The sequence below is a fragment of the Tamandua tetradactyla genome, chromosome 23, assembly GCF_023851605.1.
Source record: "Tamandua tetradactyla isolate mTamTet1 chromosome 23, mTamTet1.pri, whole genome shotgun sequence".
NCBI classification, from domain to species: Eukaryota; Metazoa; Chordata; class Mammalia; order Pilosa; family Myrmecophagidae; genus Tamandua; species Tamandua tetradactyla.
Window position 1 is genome coordinate 46,536,105 of NC_135349.1, and position 16,468 is coordinate 46,552,572.

At 45.9% G+C, this 16,468-nt stretch overlaps 1 long non-coding RNA gene across 4 annotated transcripts in view; it reads left to right on the forward strand.

Annotated features, from left to right (window-relative positions):
* The first annotated feature begins 2,960 nt into the window (after window positions 1-2,960).
* LOC143666799 (uncharacterized) overlaps window positions 2,961-16,468 on the forward strand; it is a 42,215-nt gene continuing 28,707 nt past the window's right edge. For 3 of the 4 annotated variants that reach the window (XR_013167730.1, XR_013167729.1, XR_013167731.1), the window contains exons 1-3: window positions 2,961-3,108; window positions 3,491-3,571; window positions 11,204-11,319. This is a non-coding gene — a long non-coding RNA (uncharacterized LOC143666799). The remainder of the gene's footprint in view (window positions 3,109-3,490; window positions 3,572-11,203; window positions 11,320-16,468) is intronic. The other variant, XR_013167732.1, reaches the window with a different exon arrangement.

Sequence of the window (16,468 nt, forward strand, 5' to 3'; positions counted from 1 at the left end):
TGTATTGGAGTAGCTAGAGGGAAATACTTGAAACTGTTGAACTGTAATTCATTAGCCTTGATTCTTAAAAGATGATTAAACACTACATAGCTTCTAAGGTGTGAACATGTGAGTGTGAAAACCTTGTGATTGATACTCCATTTATCCAACATATGGACAGATAAGTAAGGGAAATAAAGACAAAAAATAAATAAGCAATAGGGGGTATAGGGAGTAAGGATGTTTTGGGTGTTCTCTTTTTTTTTTTAATAACTTTTCTTTTTATTCTTATTTTTATTATTTTTAGAGTAACACAAATGTCAGAAAATCTACTATGATGACGAATGCACAGCTTTATGATGATACTGTGAACCACTGATTGTACACTTTGGATGATTATATCTCAATAAAAAAATTCATTAAAAAAAAAAACATGAATGAACAAAAACCAGCCTAAGAATAGAATCGTTTCAAGGACTATAAAAAACAATCAACACAACCTGAAGCAGCTAGAAGGAAAAATCCGAGATGATGAAATGGGATCTGTTCTGTAGCTACTTGTGGAGAAGTACTTTGAAAACTATTGCTTTTTTTCTTTCTCTGCTTTGGATATATGATATAGTATACAATCAAAAACGTTTTAAAAAATAATCAACACAAGAACCAATTTCACCAACAGGAGAACAGGAACACAATCACAATATTCTCCTACCACAGAATCCGGCATGACAGTTAAATACATCAAGTAGACTACATACGTTATCACACAAGGCTGGAAATGCAGTGAGTGGAAAAGCAGCTGTGGTCTGCAAAGGATTGTATTGGGGGAAAGGTTCAGAGGAGGTAAGGACACTTGGGAAAATGATGAACTATTGTGTCAAGATCATGGTTATTATTTCTAGAGCAAAAAGGGAGGAGAGGAGGGGAGGATGGATAGATTCACAGAAGCATGGGTAAAACTTTACTCTGTTAGCTGAGTCATAATTACATGGCTATCCACATTATCATTAGTGAGACCTTCTCGCTTGTCAAAATACTCTATTAGCTTGCCCCAAATGATATTGCCAATACTCAACTGTTTTAGATGGACAAAAATGGCCATTACATATGGTTTGACATAACACAATAATAATAAAGAATGGAAATTCTTTATTATTCTTGCTATGGGAATCGGTCATATAATGCCTGTTACCCGCCCCCTCGCCTGGTCGCCAGCCGAGGAGCACAGGAACCACGCTTTGGAAACACTAACTTAGCACTTGTTGTCGCGGTTGTGTCACACCTCGAGACTTTGGTCCTGATTCCCCGTACACAGGGGCCTCGGGGACCAGACATCTGGGGTCTGAGACTAGAAGGAGGGACGAGGGGCTGCAGAGGGGTCCGCTGAGAGGAGCCAGGGTGGCTGCATCAGATGCAAAATGCACGCGCTGAAGCCCCCAGATCAAGGCCGAGGGCTGGGCCACTCCCTGGTGACCTGCCTGCTGAGCAAAGGGCCGTCACCTTGGAGCCTCGCCATGAGGACGAGGGACCACAGGGAGGATCTATTTTTAAAAGGCAGGTTCCACCTCTCGAGTGAGAAGAGTGGGGAGCTGGACACTCTGCAGAGAGGGTCTGTTCTCACCGAAGGCATGGGACGGCAGGCCTCGGCGATATCAACGGTCTGGCGAGTCCCGGAGATGTCATGTCAGTGCAGCAGGACTGGGTGGTCACCCCCGAGCCTGCCCTCCCCTCTGCCCCACTCCCTGCCCTGGAGGAAGTGGGGCTGTGGGCTTGGGAAAGGAGGGCCTGGAGCGCAGCGTTTGACGGAGTGGCTGCTTCCTCTTGAGAGGCAGAGGGGACCAGAGGCACATGTCAGGGCAGGGCAGGTCCCCGCGGAGGCCATGTGGCTCCCGCAGCCACGGGCTGGCTCCTCTCAGCCTGAGTCACCGCATTGCCGTTACCAGCTTGGGGATGGGTTCGCTGCCTGTTTTCTTCTCGGGTTTCCCCTGAGGCACGTGGAGCTCCACGCCTGGCTTGTGACCGTGAAACCATCCGCTGAGCAGGGTGACGAGCCCAGTGGGGCTCAGGCAGGCAGGAGGTGGGAGTCAGGACTCCTGGGTGCAGTCCAGTGATGAGTCAGTTCGTACTGGCTGGCAGGAGCAGATTATCAAAGGTTCAGGAATTCTGCAAGCAACTGTTGTCAAAAATGACGTGACATCAAATGATCATGGTGGTGAATACACAGCTATGTGGTGATATTGTGGGCCATTGATTGGAGACCATGTATGGAAGTTTATTCTATCAAGATCTATCAGTAAAAATATATTTTTTAAAATTACGTGGCATCAATTTCCAATTAAAAACATATCGAGGCAGCTGCTGTCAGCTCCACACGTGGGGAGCGCCCACCCACCACCCACCCCCATCCCCACCCACCCCCCAACCCCCACGTATGGGCTTCCTGCTTGAGTATCTGGGACCACCTACTTGAGCTGCTTGAGTATTAAGAATTAACAAACAACTGACAGCCTTAATGCATGCTAGCCTTTCAAAGTATCTGGAAGCAAGTAGCTAGAGGCAAATATCAGTACGATAGCCTTTTGCAGTTGCTGGAGGCAAATATCTGTAATTGTTATAACTCACTTCACTTGTTTCTTTCATGCCTGATGCTATGTTTTTTGCTTCTTCCTTTGGGCTGGGTGTGCTTTATTGATGGTGCATGACAAGGTAGGGCTCTCAGCCCTTCCCCTTCTTCAGGGGGTCTGGGTGGAAGCTGTGGAGGACGGGCGATTTTCAGCCCTGGGGGATCGAGTTGGGGCCAGGACTCTCCAGCAGCTGGCAGCCTCTCTTCCCCTCATGCTGTCGCTGGGGCTGGTGGCCCAGGGACTCAGACTCCCTGGAGGCCATGCAGACCATAAGGCCCACCACCCTGTTGCTGTAGCCAAACCCATTGTCATATCAGGAAATGAGCTCAACAAAGTGGTCATTGGGGACGATGCCACCCTCCACCTCACAAGTGGAAGAGTGGGTGTCAGTGCTGAAGTCGCAGGACACAGCCTCGTCCTCAGGCCCTTTAGGAGGTCCTCTGACGCCTGCTTCACCACCTTCTCGATGTCATCGTACATGGCCACTTTCTCCAGCCAGCAGCAGGTCAGATCCAGGACGGACACATTGGGGGTGGGGACATGGAAAGCCATGCCCGTGAGCTGTCCGTTCAGCTCCGGGATGACCTTGCCCACTACCTTGGACAGTGCTGGCAGATGCAGGGATGATGTTCTGGGCAACCCCATGGCCGTCACGCCACATTTTCCCAGAGGAGCCATCCACAGTCTCCTGGGTGGCAGTGGTGGCGTGGCCAGTGGTCGCGAGTCCTTCCACAATACCAAAGTTGCATTGGATGACCCTGGCCTGGGGGGCCAGGCAGCTGGTGGTGCAGGAAGTTGTCGTACTTCTTCTGGTTCACGCCCATCACAGACATGGGGGCACCGGCCGGAGGGGCAGAGATGACGCCTCTTTTGGCACCACCCTTCAGGTGAGCCCCAGCCTTCTCCATGGTCGTGAAGACACCAGAGGATGCCACAACATAGTCAGCGCCCGCATCTCCCCATTTGAGGTTGGTGGGATCTCGCTTCTGGAAGATAGTAATGGGAGTCCCGCTGATGATAAGCTTCCCGTGCTCAGCCTCAGTGGTGCCTTTGAACTTGCCACGGGTGGAATCATACTGGAACACGTAGACCTTGTAGCTGCGGTCAGCGAAGGGGTCATTGATGGCTATGCCTGCACTTTGCCAGAGTTTGCAGCAGCCCCGGTGACCAGGCACCCAATACGGTCAAATCCGTTTATTCTGACCTTCTCCACCATGCTTCAGAGATGCAGCTGGCTCTGCATGAGAAGATGAGGCTGTCGAGCGGGGAGGAGCAGAAACACTGGTGCTATGCTTTATAACCGTATGAAATTGGACAGTAAAGGGTTAACGAGTGGTTGGCCCTGTCTGAATACCCTAATTACACCCAACCTGACTTAGCTGGATTTTATCAAACCTTAAATCCACTTAGTCTGTTTATTTGCCACCCCTTGTTACTTAACTTTGTCTCCTTACTTATTATCTATTATAAATTGAACTATTTACAACCTTATGTATTACCCCTGCCAGACTTTGTCAGTTCCTAGTGCATGTTAATTAAGCAAATTACACCTGAGTTTAGTACCCCAATGTTTGTCCCAGCCAGCTCTTGACAGTTCACAAGAGCAGCATTTACACACGTCCAACTGAACAAATCAATCGATACCTCCTATCATCCCAGCATCACTCTCTCTACCTTCCTTTGTTTGAATTTCATAAAAACCCCACATTTCTCCAATTTGGGGAAAACAGAGCTGAGACTTTTATCTCTTGCTTTGCACAAATGCAACAAAAACTCTCTCTTTGATGATGAATATGCAACTGATGAATATGCAACTATGTGATGATATTGTGAATTACTGATTATATATGTAGAATGGAATGATCATATGTTAGGAATGTATTTGTTCGTTTGTTGTTTTTTTTAAAATTAATAAAAAAAATGGTTAAAATGAGAAAAAAAACCAAAATTCTCTCTTTGAAACCCGGGTGTCTCAGGATTGGTCACGGAGTGCACTGGACAGATTATCCACATTTTGTCCCACAACACATCTATGGCAAGAAGTGTTAGTGATGGGTCCGGGCCTGCCTGGTGTGAAGCTTGAAGACCCCGCACTAAAGGCTCCACCTTCTCATACTGTGGCACATCAACAAGTTGCTGGAACCCACCCCAGGATGTGGGCAAATGAAGTTCAAAAGTCATTGCTGCAAACACAAGAGCTTCAGCTCTTTGAAACAGCTGGGTTCATAAAAGATTGCAGAAGAAAACACAGCCCCACGCAGTCTGCTCCCGAGAAGGATCTGAGGGGAGGACCATACTTTTGGGGGTTCACTATAAGGCAGACAAAGCAGAGGAAAACACGAAGAGGATTACCCTGAAGGGAAATCCTCCAGGTATTGCGCCCTCTCTGTTCCTGCTCCATGACTCATCTTGGGTTCTGGCATTTGCTGCCCAATGGGCAGGGCTCAGGAGGTCTGCTCAGCAGGTGGGCGAGGAGGCAGCAGGTACCCCCAGGGATGGCATCCAAGCCCAGAGACCTGCCTGGCTCCCTGCAGCCAGCAGAGGCGAGTCCAGGCCAGACCCACCAGGCTGGGGAAGACCAGGGGGCCACACTGCATAAATCACATGTCGTGATTTATTTTGATGTGTTTCCAAAAAAAAAAAAAAATTAAGATACAAAATACAGCATAAAATGAGATGTATTCCTATTTCCCATGTATTAGTTTGCAAAAACCCGTTAGTAATTCATCCTTTTTCTCTCCTCCCAGCAAAGGCAACTGCCCCTGTCCGGGTTCCTTTGGACCTGGGAACAAGCAGGCGCCAGGCATTTGCAGAGCTGGGGACACTGCCACTCCACCCCACCACCTCCCGGGCTCAGTCCTGTTTTCCACAGTGCAACAACCCCAACCTGCAAGCGCATGGCCTAAAGTGACCACGGAGACACGGACTAGGCCAAGAGAGGTCTCTGATGGGCTGTCGTGCTGTGGCCATCGGGAAGGGGCGGAGGGCAGGAGGGGGCGGGACGAGACAGCCTGGCCTCCCCCCAACCCCCGGGGGGCAACCCGCAGTTGAAACCACTCTTCCTGTAGTCACGTCCGCGAGGAACCCGCTGGCCCCACGCCCTGGCGGAATCCTACAAATCTAGGGGGCGAGGAAGCAGAAAGTCACGGGCGGGCTCTGGGGACATCTTGGGATGAGTCGGCCCCAGAGGAGAGGGGAGTGGCCAGAAAGGGCGCCCCACGCTCCGGCCAGGCGAGGGGGTGGCCCAGGCCGCGGGACAAGGGAAGACCTGGTAGCACTGATGGCGCCGACGGGGGGGGGGGGGGGGGGGGCAGATTTCCCTCCCCACCCCCATTGCTCTTTTTTTTTCAAGGCAAATGGTGCAGACTAGCTCAAGGATGGTGGCTCCCACAGCCGCCCTGGGAATGTCATCCCTGGGGATGACATCGGAGCAAAACACAAACTCCAGTTTAGGGCTTCCTGTGGACCTCTGAGGGAATCCTCATTCTGAGTTTGGAGTGAGCATTTGCCTTCCCCAGCCCCAGGCAGTCTGCTCCCGAGAAGGATCTGAGGGGAGGACCATACTTTTGGGGGTTCACTATAAGGCAGACAAAGCAGAGGAAAACACGAAGAGGTAATACCTTCCAAGAAGAGAAACACAGTATAAGGCAGTGTTAAGGAACTTTAAATACGGGATGACAATCAAAGTGATAAGGCATCACAATTTGAACTGCATTTTAGCATAGTGAAAAACAATCTGAGCAAGCAAGACCCGTGGAAATGATAAGTCATGGCTGCCTAGCGGTTTAAGCCCACAGCCTGGGAAAAATCCCTCAAGCCACAGGAAAAAAAAAAAAAAAAAACTGGATGGGGTGCTGCCAAGTGACGTCAGAACCCTGCCAGTGGTTTTTTCGGACCTCGATCTGTGAAAAGGCCGAGTGTAAGGTAACTGGTTTGTGAGCTCCTGAGTCTTTCAAGCCATCAACTAATTGGTGTAAACACCACTAATTGTGGAAGACACTCCCCTTGCCCACTGCAGATGTCATCAGCCGTGGATGCAATCAATGTGCTGATGATTTAATAAACTAGCCTTCTGGTTTATTAACCAGCCACAAAATGTCCTCGTAGTAACAGTCAGGCTAGTGCTTCCTTGACCAGACAACTGGGCACCATCACCTGGCCAAGTTGACACATGACTCCTTGTCAACCTGGCAGCTATGCACATCACCTTGAAACATGTTGATCTCTAAATAGAACACATTAACAGGCTTTTTTTTTACCTAACAATACTCAGCTGTCCTGCATACAACTGGAAGTGCACTAAATCTCTCCATAATGGGGTCAAAGTCCTTGGGTAACATTCATTTTTAAACTCAATATTCTGTAACTTAAATACTACAACATGAACAATACAACTTATGTCATATGATAAGGGGATAAGTTAGAGATGAAAACAAAGATATTTGCTTTATGTACAGATGCAAACATACTCATAACAAGGCAAGGGAAAAACATTCATACTATCACAGTCCTCAGGTCTGTAACTGATCACGTGGTTGAAGTTCATATTTATCACTACCTTCTTCCACTACCCATTCCATGTTCCCTTTCCCCTCAGCAAGCACTTCAGCTGGTTGTGGTTCTTTGCCAGGTGGGGTGACCCAAACCTTCATTCCTGAAGTTTCTGAGCCATTGGTAGTCCTGCCTGGATTAGGTTGTAGCAGTTTTCCACTGACTTTAATCACAGGGCATGGCACTACTAAGAGACACCCTGGGGGATCTCCTGTGTTCCAGGAAAACTCTTCTTTACCTCCATTGTGTAGCTGCAGTCCTATTTTCCCTTGATAGTCAGGATCAATCACCCCAACAGTGAAGTAGTCCCCTTCCTTGCCTGCTGATTCAGAGGCATGAGAAGCCCAAAGTGACCAGGGGCAGTCAGTGGAATCCAGTTCAGTGGAATCATTGTGATGTCTCCTGGTAGGGGGACTCTTCCTTTTGGAACTGAGACCTGTAGACCAGCAGAGTTTAAGATTGCAGGGACAGGAAGCAAAAATTTTCCTAGTGGATCAGTAGGGGTGATAGTGAGTGGTGTCACTCCCATGTCTACCCCTTGATTGTTGGACCCATAAATCCTGGCTATGGCAGATTGGGCACTCAACATTGGCTGTAGCCAGGTGAGTGGAAGTCCATGTTGCTGAGCCCATGCATAACCTCCATCCCTACTACCATGACCACTTTGTTCATGAGTCCATTGGACAATGACAGGAGAGGCTGGGGAAAGAAGATAACGGTTATCGCTGAACAGGTCATCTTATCCACTTTATTAAAACCTTCCTCTGCCGAAGTCACCCTCTGGTGACCACTCATCTCGGACACAAGTATTTTCATGTTTTTTGCTCACTCAGAAAGGTCTTTCCACAGACCTCTTCCCCAGTCCTCTTTGTCACCAATTTTCCAATCATGCTTTTTCCAAATCACTGACCATCCAAGCCAAATCATTAGCAAAAGCCCACGAATCAGTAGACAAATTCACCATTGGCCAGTTCTCCTTCCAAGGTGCAATGCTCAAAGTTCCACCCACTGGGAGGATTTCCCCTCACCACTGTCCTTCAGGGACATCCCAGAATGGGGTTGTAGTGCTGCACCTGTCCACTTCGGGTGGTATCTGCATATTGTTCAGAATCATCTGTAAACCAAGCCTGAGTTTTCTCTTCCTCAGTCAACTGATTGTAAGGAACTCCCCAAGAGGCCACAGCTCTGGGCTGTAAAAGAGAAGATAATAAGGCAGGAATAGGGCCATGGGCATATGAGCCACTTCCTCATGTAACTTACTTGTGCCTTCAGGACCTGCTCAAGCCCTATCTCATATGAACTATTTCCATTTTTTAATTTAATTTAATTTAATTTTGAATGGGCAGGCACCGGGAATCGACCCTAGGTCTCCGATATGGCAAGTGAGAACCCTGCCTGCTGCGCCACTGTGGCCTGCCCTATACCGTTTCCATGGAGTGCTGCTGTGCACACCCAATTTTTTGGCTTAGTGGGTCAGACCATACCCAGAGCACAACAGGCAACTCAGGTCTCATGGTAACATGGTGGCCCATGGTTAAGCATTCAGCCTCTACTAAAGCCCAGTAGCAGGCCAAAAGCTGTTTCTCAAAAGTTGAGTAGTTATCTGCAGAGGATGGTAAGGCTTTACTGCAAAATCCTAAGGGTCTGTGTGGTGATTCTCTTATAGGGGCCTGCCAAAGGCTCCAGACATCATCTCTATTTGCCACTGACACTTCCAGCACCATTGGATCTGCTGGATCATATGGCCCAAGTGACAGAGCAGCTTGTACAGAAGCCTGAACTTGTCACAGGGCTTCCTCTTGTTCTGATCCCCACTCAAAATTAGCAACTCTTCTTGTCACTCATAAATGGGCCAGAGTAGCACACCAAATGAAGAATATGCTGTTTCCAAAATTCAAAGAGGCCAACTAGGCATTGTGCCTCTTTTTTTGTCGTAGGAGGGGCCAGATGCAACAGTTTATCCTTCGCCTTAGAAGGGATATCTCAGCATGCCCCCTACCACTGAACACCTAAAAATTTTACTTAAGTGGAGGACCCCTGTATTTTTTTGTTGGATGTATGTCCTATTCCCTGTAACACAAATGCCTTACCAGTAAGTCTAGAGTAGTTTCTACTTCTTGCTCCAATAAGTCCAATCAACATGATAGCATCAATATAATGGACCAGTGTGATGTCTTGTGGGAAGGAGAAACAAAAAAAGTTCCCTGCGGAGAAGATTGTGACATAGGGCCGGAGACTTGATATATCCCTGGGGAGGGACAGTGAAGGTATACTGCTGCCCTTGCCAGCTGAAAGCAAATTATTTCTGGTGGTCCTCACTAAACAGCTATTGAGAAAAAAGCATTTGCCAGATCAATTGCTGCATACCAGGTACCAGGGGATGTGTTGATTTGTTCAAGCAATTACACCACATCTGGAACAGAAGCTGCAATTGGAATCACCACCTGATTAAGTTTCCCATAATCCATTGTCATCCTCTAAGACCCATCTGTTTTCTGCATAGGCCAAATAGGACAGTTGAATGAGGATGTGGTGGGAATCACCACTCCTGCTTCTGTCAAGTCCTTAAGAGTGGGACTAATCTCTATAATCCCTCCAGGAACCCAGCATTGCTTCTGATTTACTATTTTGCTAGGTAAGGGCAGTTCTAGTGGCCCCCACTTGGCCTTTCCTACCATAGCAGCCCTCACTCCATGAGACAGGGAACCAATGTGGGGATTCTGCCAGTTGCTGTGTGTGTCTGTCCTAATTATGCATTCTGAAATGGGGAAATAACCACAGATTGGGTCTGGGGATTCACTGGACCCACTGTGAGATGGAACTGAGCTAAAACTATTGATCACCTGACCTTCAAAAGCCTCTAATTTGATTGGTGGCCCAGAGGGACATTTTGGAGCCCCTGGAATTTGTGTCACTTTTGAACCAGTGTTTAATAATCCCTGAAATATCTGATCCTTTCCTTTTCCCCAGTGGATAGCCACCCTGGGAAAAGGCTGTAGGTCTCCTTGGGGAAGGCTGGGAGGAAGGTTAGCACTGTGAATGATTGGCAGTGTAACAGGGTCCTTCCCTCAGAGTACCTGGCCTTCCCCTCCGTTCTAGTTTGATAGCTGCCAGAATGCACTATACCAGAAATGGAATGGCTTTTTAAAAGGAGAATGTAATAAGTTGCAAGTTTACAGTTTTAAGGCTGTGGAAATGTCCCAATTAAAGCAAGTCTATAAAAATGTCCAAATTAAAAGCACCAACAAGAGATTACCTTGACCCAAAAAAGGCCAGTGAAGTTCAGGGTTTCTCTCTCATCTGAAAAGGCACATGGTGACTATGGCAACATCTGCTAGCTTTCTCTCCAGGCTTCTGGTTTCATGAAGCTCCCCTGGGGGCACATTCTTTCATCTCCAAAGGTATCTGGATGTGTAGGCTCTTGTGTCTCTGTGGCTCTGCTTGAGGCTTTAAAACTTTTTTTTCCAAAATGCATCTTCTTTTATAGGATTCCAATAAAGTAATCAAGACCTGCATGGAATGGGTGGAGTCACATCTCCCTCAAAGGTTAATACCCACAACTGGGTGAGTTACAACTCCGTGGAGATAATCTAAGCAAATTTTCAGCATACAAATTTGAATAGGGATTAAATGAAAAGGTTGCTCCCTCAAGATTGGATCAGGATTAAAACATGGCTTTTCTAGGGTATATAATCCTTTCAAACTAGCACACCCTCAATCAAGGAACTCTGGGTTGCAAACTGTCTCAAGTTTGGGAATTGATTAAGGGGCCATGACTCTCTTTTTGTAATTTAAGTTATTCTTTTATTCCCTTGACCTAGAACTCTTCTTATACACATTAAACGAGAATTTAGTAGACCCCCATCTATTTTACTACTAGGTACCCCATAATCTATTAGCCAGCCCCAAAGGCTCTGAGAGTCATTATTTTGACTGCTGCTTTCAGTCTGCTGGGGGCCATGCCCACATTGTCCATGGTGATTAACTGTTGCCACATGACTTCTGCCAACTTAAGATCTGATCATCCCTATTATGTTTATGTATTCCAGCTCAGCAACAGCAGTTCTCACAGAAATATCTGACCTACAGAGAAGTGCGACTTCAGAGCTCTTCAGGGATGATGGTGCTAGTCTCACAAATGTATTCCTCAAAGTCCTGATAAGAGGTATGTCCTCCGGACATTCCTGGGACGTGTGAGCAGGTCTTCCATGATCAATCCACTCTAACATTCCAATCTTTCTAGCCTCTGGATCCCCTCATCTACATTATACCTGGGCAGTTCTGGCATTTAACCTCAGGTAATATCAGCCACCTTTTGATCCCGGTTTCAGCCAACCACCCAAACAAACTGTTAATGCCCTTTCTAGCCCCTTGAGCTACAACATTGAATATAGAATCTCTGCTTAGTCGGCCTATACCAATAAAATCAACTTTATTGATGAATAACTTAGTGGGATCCAATTTTATATTCCTTCCACCATTATCCCACACCCTTAATATCTGTTCCCACACATATTTCCCTGTTTTCTGCGTATGTAAATTAGAAAACTCATGCAGTTCTTTGAGACTATAGCATAATTCCTGACAGGTCACACTTTGTACCTCACCTTTCAGGGTCTGTTGGTATTTTAGTCTAGCTATAGGTCTTGAAGAAAAGAGGGGTGCTGGGGGTGGGTCATGAAAAGAATTAGAAGTGTCCTTCATGTTAATTACCTGAGGGCATTTCATTGCACTTTCATCTGGTGAAACAGGAGTAATCCTTCCAGACAGAGGAGTGAGAGCTATTTCCCTAGGGAAGGTGGTTACAGATTTAGCAGGCACTGAAGGGTTACTCTCTTTAGGTGTTGGTTGGATGGCAGACTCCTCAGGGCAGACTGGAGATCTAGAAGCTTTCTTAAATGGAGACTGGAGATTGGCTGTTTCCTCAAGGCAGGCTGGAGGTTGGGCTGGGGGGTGGGGTGAGTTTCCTCAGAGCAGATCATTACAGGTTTATCTAGCAAAGACTCAGCAGAATTCAGAGTTCCAATGTCCCCACTGCCATCATTACCAATCCATATGTCTCCATCCCAATTTTCAGGATCCCATTCTTTTCCAATCAGTGCCTTTGCTTTAACAGCAGACACCCTGCAAGGGTGAGATTTTAGCTTACATTGTAAATCTGCACTTGCACAATGAGACTCTGGGTCTTTTTTTTGGAGGGGAGGGGTTTCTGGTTTTCACAGATCTCAAGTCTGCAACCACAGGAAACAAGATTTTCTTTCAGGGCACACATAGAAATTTTACATCTTTCTTATGGCTTTTAAGTTGCAAATTTGAAGCCTTCAGCTCATCCTTTTCTCTTTTAACTGTATCCAGCATATCTAAGAATAACCAGCCAGCATCATTATACTTCTTAACTCCACAAACCTCTGTTAAGATGTCAAAAACACTGCCACCCAGAACCTTATCTCATATAAGCATATGATTAGCAGAATCAAATGGTGATATTTTGCATATCTCTGTTGCCATCTCACACCATAGACTATCAGTGCCATCTTGACTATTGGAAATAGAGTCATTAGTGCCTTTGAGTCTAGTCATAGAAGAAAACCAATTTCTAAAACCCATTTTTAAGATTTTGTTTCTCAAGAACCACTCTGGGTACCAAGCCATATTAGTCAGGTTTCTCTAGAGAAATAGAATCAACAGGAGATATCTACAGATATGAGATTTTATAAAAGTGTCTTATGCAACTGTGGGGATGCACAAGTTCCAATTTCATAGGGCAGCCTCAAGGCAGGCAATTCCAATGAAGGTCTTCAATGAACTCCCTTGGAAAGGCTGACTGGCTGAAGCAGAGAGGGTGATTCTCCCTTCTGACTTCTCCTTTAAAGCCTTGGACAGATTAGATTAAAGCTCAATGGTTGCAGAAGACACCCCCCTTGGCTGACTGCAGATGTAATCACCCATGGATGCAATCAATGTGCTGATGATTACCAGCTCTGTGGTTTATTAACCAGCCATGAAATGTCCTTTCAGTAACAGGCCAGTGCTTGCCTGACCAGACAACTGGGCATCATCACCTGGACATGTTGACACACGGTCCCAACCATAACACAACTCTCACCACTAAGGGGTATTTCCAAAAAAACAAAACAAAACAAAACTTTTTGCCAGTTTCCTCTGATTTTCTGATTATGATCTTTTGTCATTAATATATATATTAAGATCTAAGGTAATAAATACTAAAAACACATCCTTTCATAATTATTTTACTCCATTTTATTATTGTTTAAGCTCTTCAGATTTTTTTTACATCTATTCTATCTATATGGTGGCAATGCTGCATCTTTCTTCCCAACTCTGTGTTCAGTGATGTCATATTGCTAGTTTAGAATTGGCCAAGGTAGAAGCATTTGTACCATGGAAATCAGTGAATACTACAAATCAAGGTTTTACCCCCAGAGAGATGGTTGTCAACATTTACAAGCACTCCACTACTTGAGATCTATCAGCAATTGACTTGTTGGTTGCTTTGGCCAAGTCATTTAATATTTCTGAATTTCAACTTCCTCATCTATAATTTGGGAATAGATAATGCCTTTTCTGCCAACCAATTATTTCCTCCTGCTCCTCCTCCTCTTGAATGCTCCTTCACAAAGACTATCACCATCACTCCCACCACCTCCATCTTCTCCACCTCCATCGTCACCACCACCTCCATCTTCTCCACCTCCATCGTCACCACCACCTCCATCTTCTCCACCTCCATTGTCACCACCACCTCCACCTTCTCCACCTCCATCGTCACCACCACCTCCATCTTCACCACCTCCATTGTCATCACCTCCACCTTCACCACCTCCATCGTCATCCTCACCACCTCCACCTTCACCACCTCCATCTTCACCACCTCCATCGTCATCACCTCCACCTTCACCACCTCCATTATCATCACCACCACTTCCATCGTCGTCCTCACCACCTCCACCTTCACCACCTCCATTATCATCACCACCACCTCCATCGTCGTCCTCACCACCTCCACCTTCACCACCTCCATTATCATGGAGGTGCCCATGACCCAATATGGATATACCATTTGTTTCTCTCAGTGGTTCAGTTTTGGAGATGCAGAGAGACTCAATCAATTAGTTCTCTACAAGAGGGTTAATACAAAAGGAGTTTGGAAATGACAAAGCCCCCAAATCATGGGAATCTGAGACTCAGACACATTCAGTGTTCTGCTTGAGGTCACACAGCAGTGATTGACAGTGCCAGGACTTAAGCCCACAGTGTCTGCTGTCAGAGCCCACAGCATCACAAGCCTTGGTCACAGAGCTGCAGTGATACAAGTCCTTTGCAAGTATCCCGGTTCTAGCAGCCATGGAGAGGTGCCACACAGCTATCTTCAAGAGTGAACTTTCTGGGGTGGGAGAGGGAGAATGCGGATTTATTTATTGCTTAATGGAGACAGAGTTTCTATTAAGGATGATGGAAATATTTGGTGATGGATGGTGGCCAAGTTAGCACAACATTGTGAATGCAATTAATACCACTGAGTTGTTTATTTGAACGTAGTTAAAATGGGAAATTTTGTTTTTTTTATATATTACCATAGTAAAAATTAAAGTAAACTAGAAAAAAAACCCATAGAAGCACATAACACATAACCCCAAAAATGAACCCTAATGTAAACTGTGGACTTTAGTTAGTAATATAATTCTGATAATATTGTTTCATAGGTTGTAATAAATGTCCCACACTAATGCAAAATGTTCAAAGTAGAAAAAACTCTGGGGGAGGAATATGGGAAGTCTGTACTTTATGTATAATTTTTTTCAGAAACCTACAATTGCTCTAAAAAATCGAGTGTATTAAAAAGACGAGAGAGTACTTGCTACAAGATATGCAGGGAGCTGAGAGCCTCCAGCTGTGGATGCCTCCAGCTCTGCTTCAGCTTGTAACCTGGTGCCGGGTGCTCCTCAGGCAGACCCCAGCCAACAACTAAGCAGGAGGTCTGAGGACCTGTACTTAGCCAGGTGGGTCCCATCTATGAGCCGTCTAAGCACCTGGGCTCCCTGAGCGCCTGGCCACGCCTTCTCACAGAGGCATCACAGTCTGAGGCTATCTGCATAATCCTTGTCTACCCTCTCTTTGCACAAGAGTCATATCTGCAGGGGAATCAGAAGACTCCCTGCCTACTCCTTCCCCCTCTTTCCTTTGTCTTCCAGAGGCTTTATCCCCAATAAAGCTCTCCTATGTCCAACTCTGTCTGGTGTCTGCTTCTAGGGGATCAACTGACCCTAAAGTGTAGGTTGACATCGTAGAAGGAGGTTTTCCATTTTCTTCCCTGGCCTTAAGTGCTGACTTTTTAGATGCATGCTCTTTAGGTCTGCAGAGGGTGTGTGTGCTGATAAAACAGTATCCTGATGAGTAACTATGCACTTATCATATCTCAACTGTGTTGTCATAATGATAGCGACCAAAAGTGGGAGGTTCTCTGCCCGATGCGCTCAAATGACCAATTCCTGACACACTGGCATATCAAAGAAAAAGAATTTACTGCTAAGCCTGAAGTAGATCAGATGGCCCTAGTGGTCAAAAACTCTGTCTCCCCGAACTGCAGTAACTGAGAGTTTTAGAGTCACAAAATAATAGCAGGCTGTAGGATAATGAAGTTAGAGATGATGTAATTATTGAGCATGTTTGGATTGATTATATGCTAGCTTTGTCTAGTAAAATAGTTTAAGCAACTGGGGAGGGTTAGTTCTGGGGTAACTCAAGTTCCTTCCTTAACAAATATTAGGGGCTGTCTTTGTGATTATAAGATTCCGAAGTTGTAAAACAGGATAAGGAGGTATAACTCAGTTCTGAGTTTGGACAATCGTGAGATAAAGGTTGTATAGTTACATAACATTATCAAAGATCAATGCAGCTGGGTTACAGTTCTGCAACCTCCAACATTTTCCTTTGACCATCTTATAATACGTGGGAAAGTAAGAAAGTATCTATCTAAAGATTCAGTCATTATAATTAGTTCATTTTTACTTCTCGGTTACAGTAATAAGGTACGAGTCTGGCCTGCACTACCCGAAAGGCAGAGGCTGGTTTTGTTGTTACTATAAATAAGTGCTAACCCAAGTGTGATATGATCACAGGCACTGCGAAACAGCTATGAATAAACACACACCCAAATCCCCGCTCTCATAGCTATAGTCTCATTAGTGAAAGCTAACTCTGATATACCCAAAAGCTATTAGAGCCACATAAGGAAAAAAAACACATAAGAAAAGGCCCTGCTTTGAGAATAATATGAGACCAGAACTTCCCTT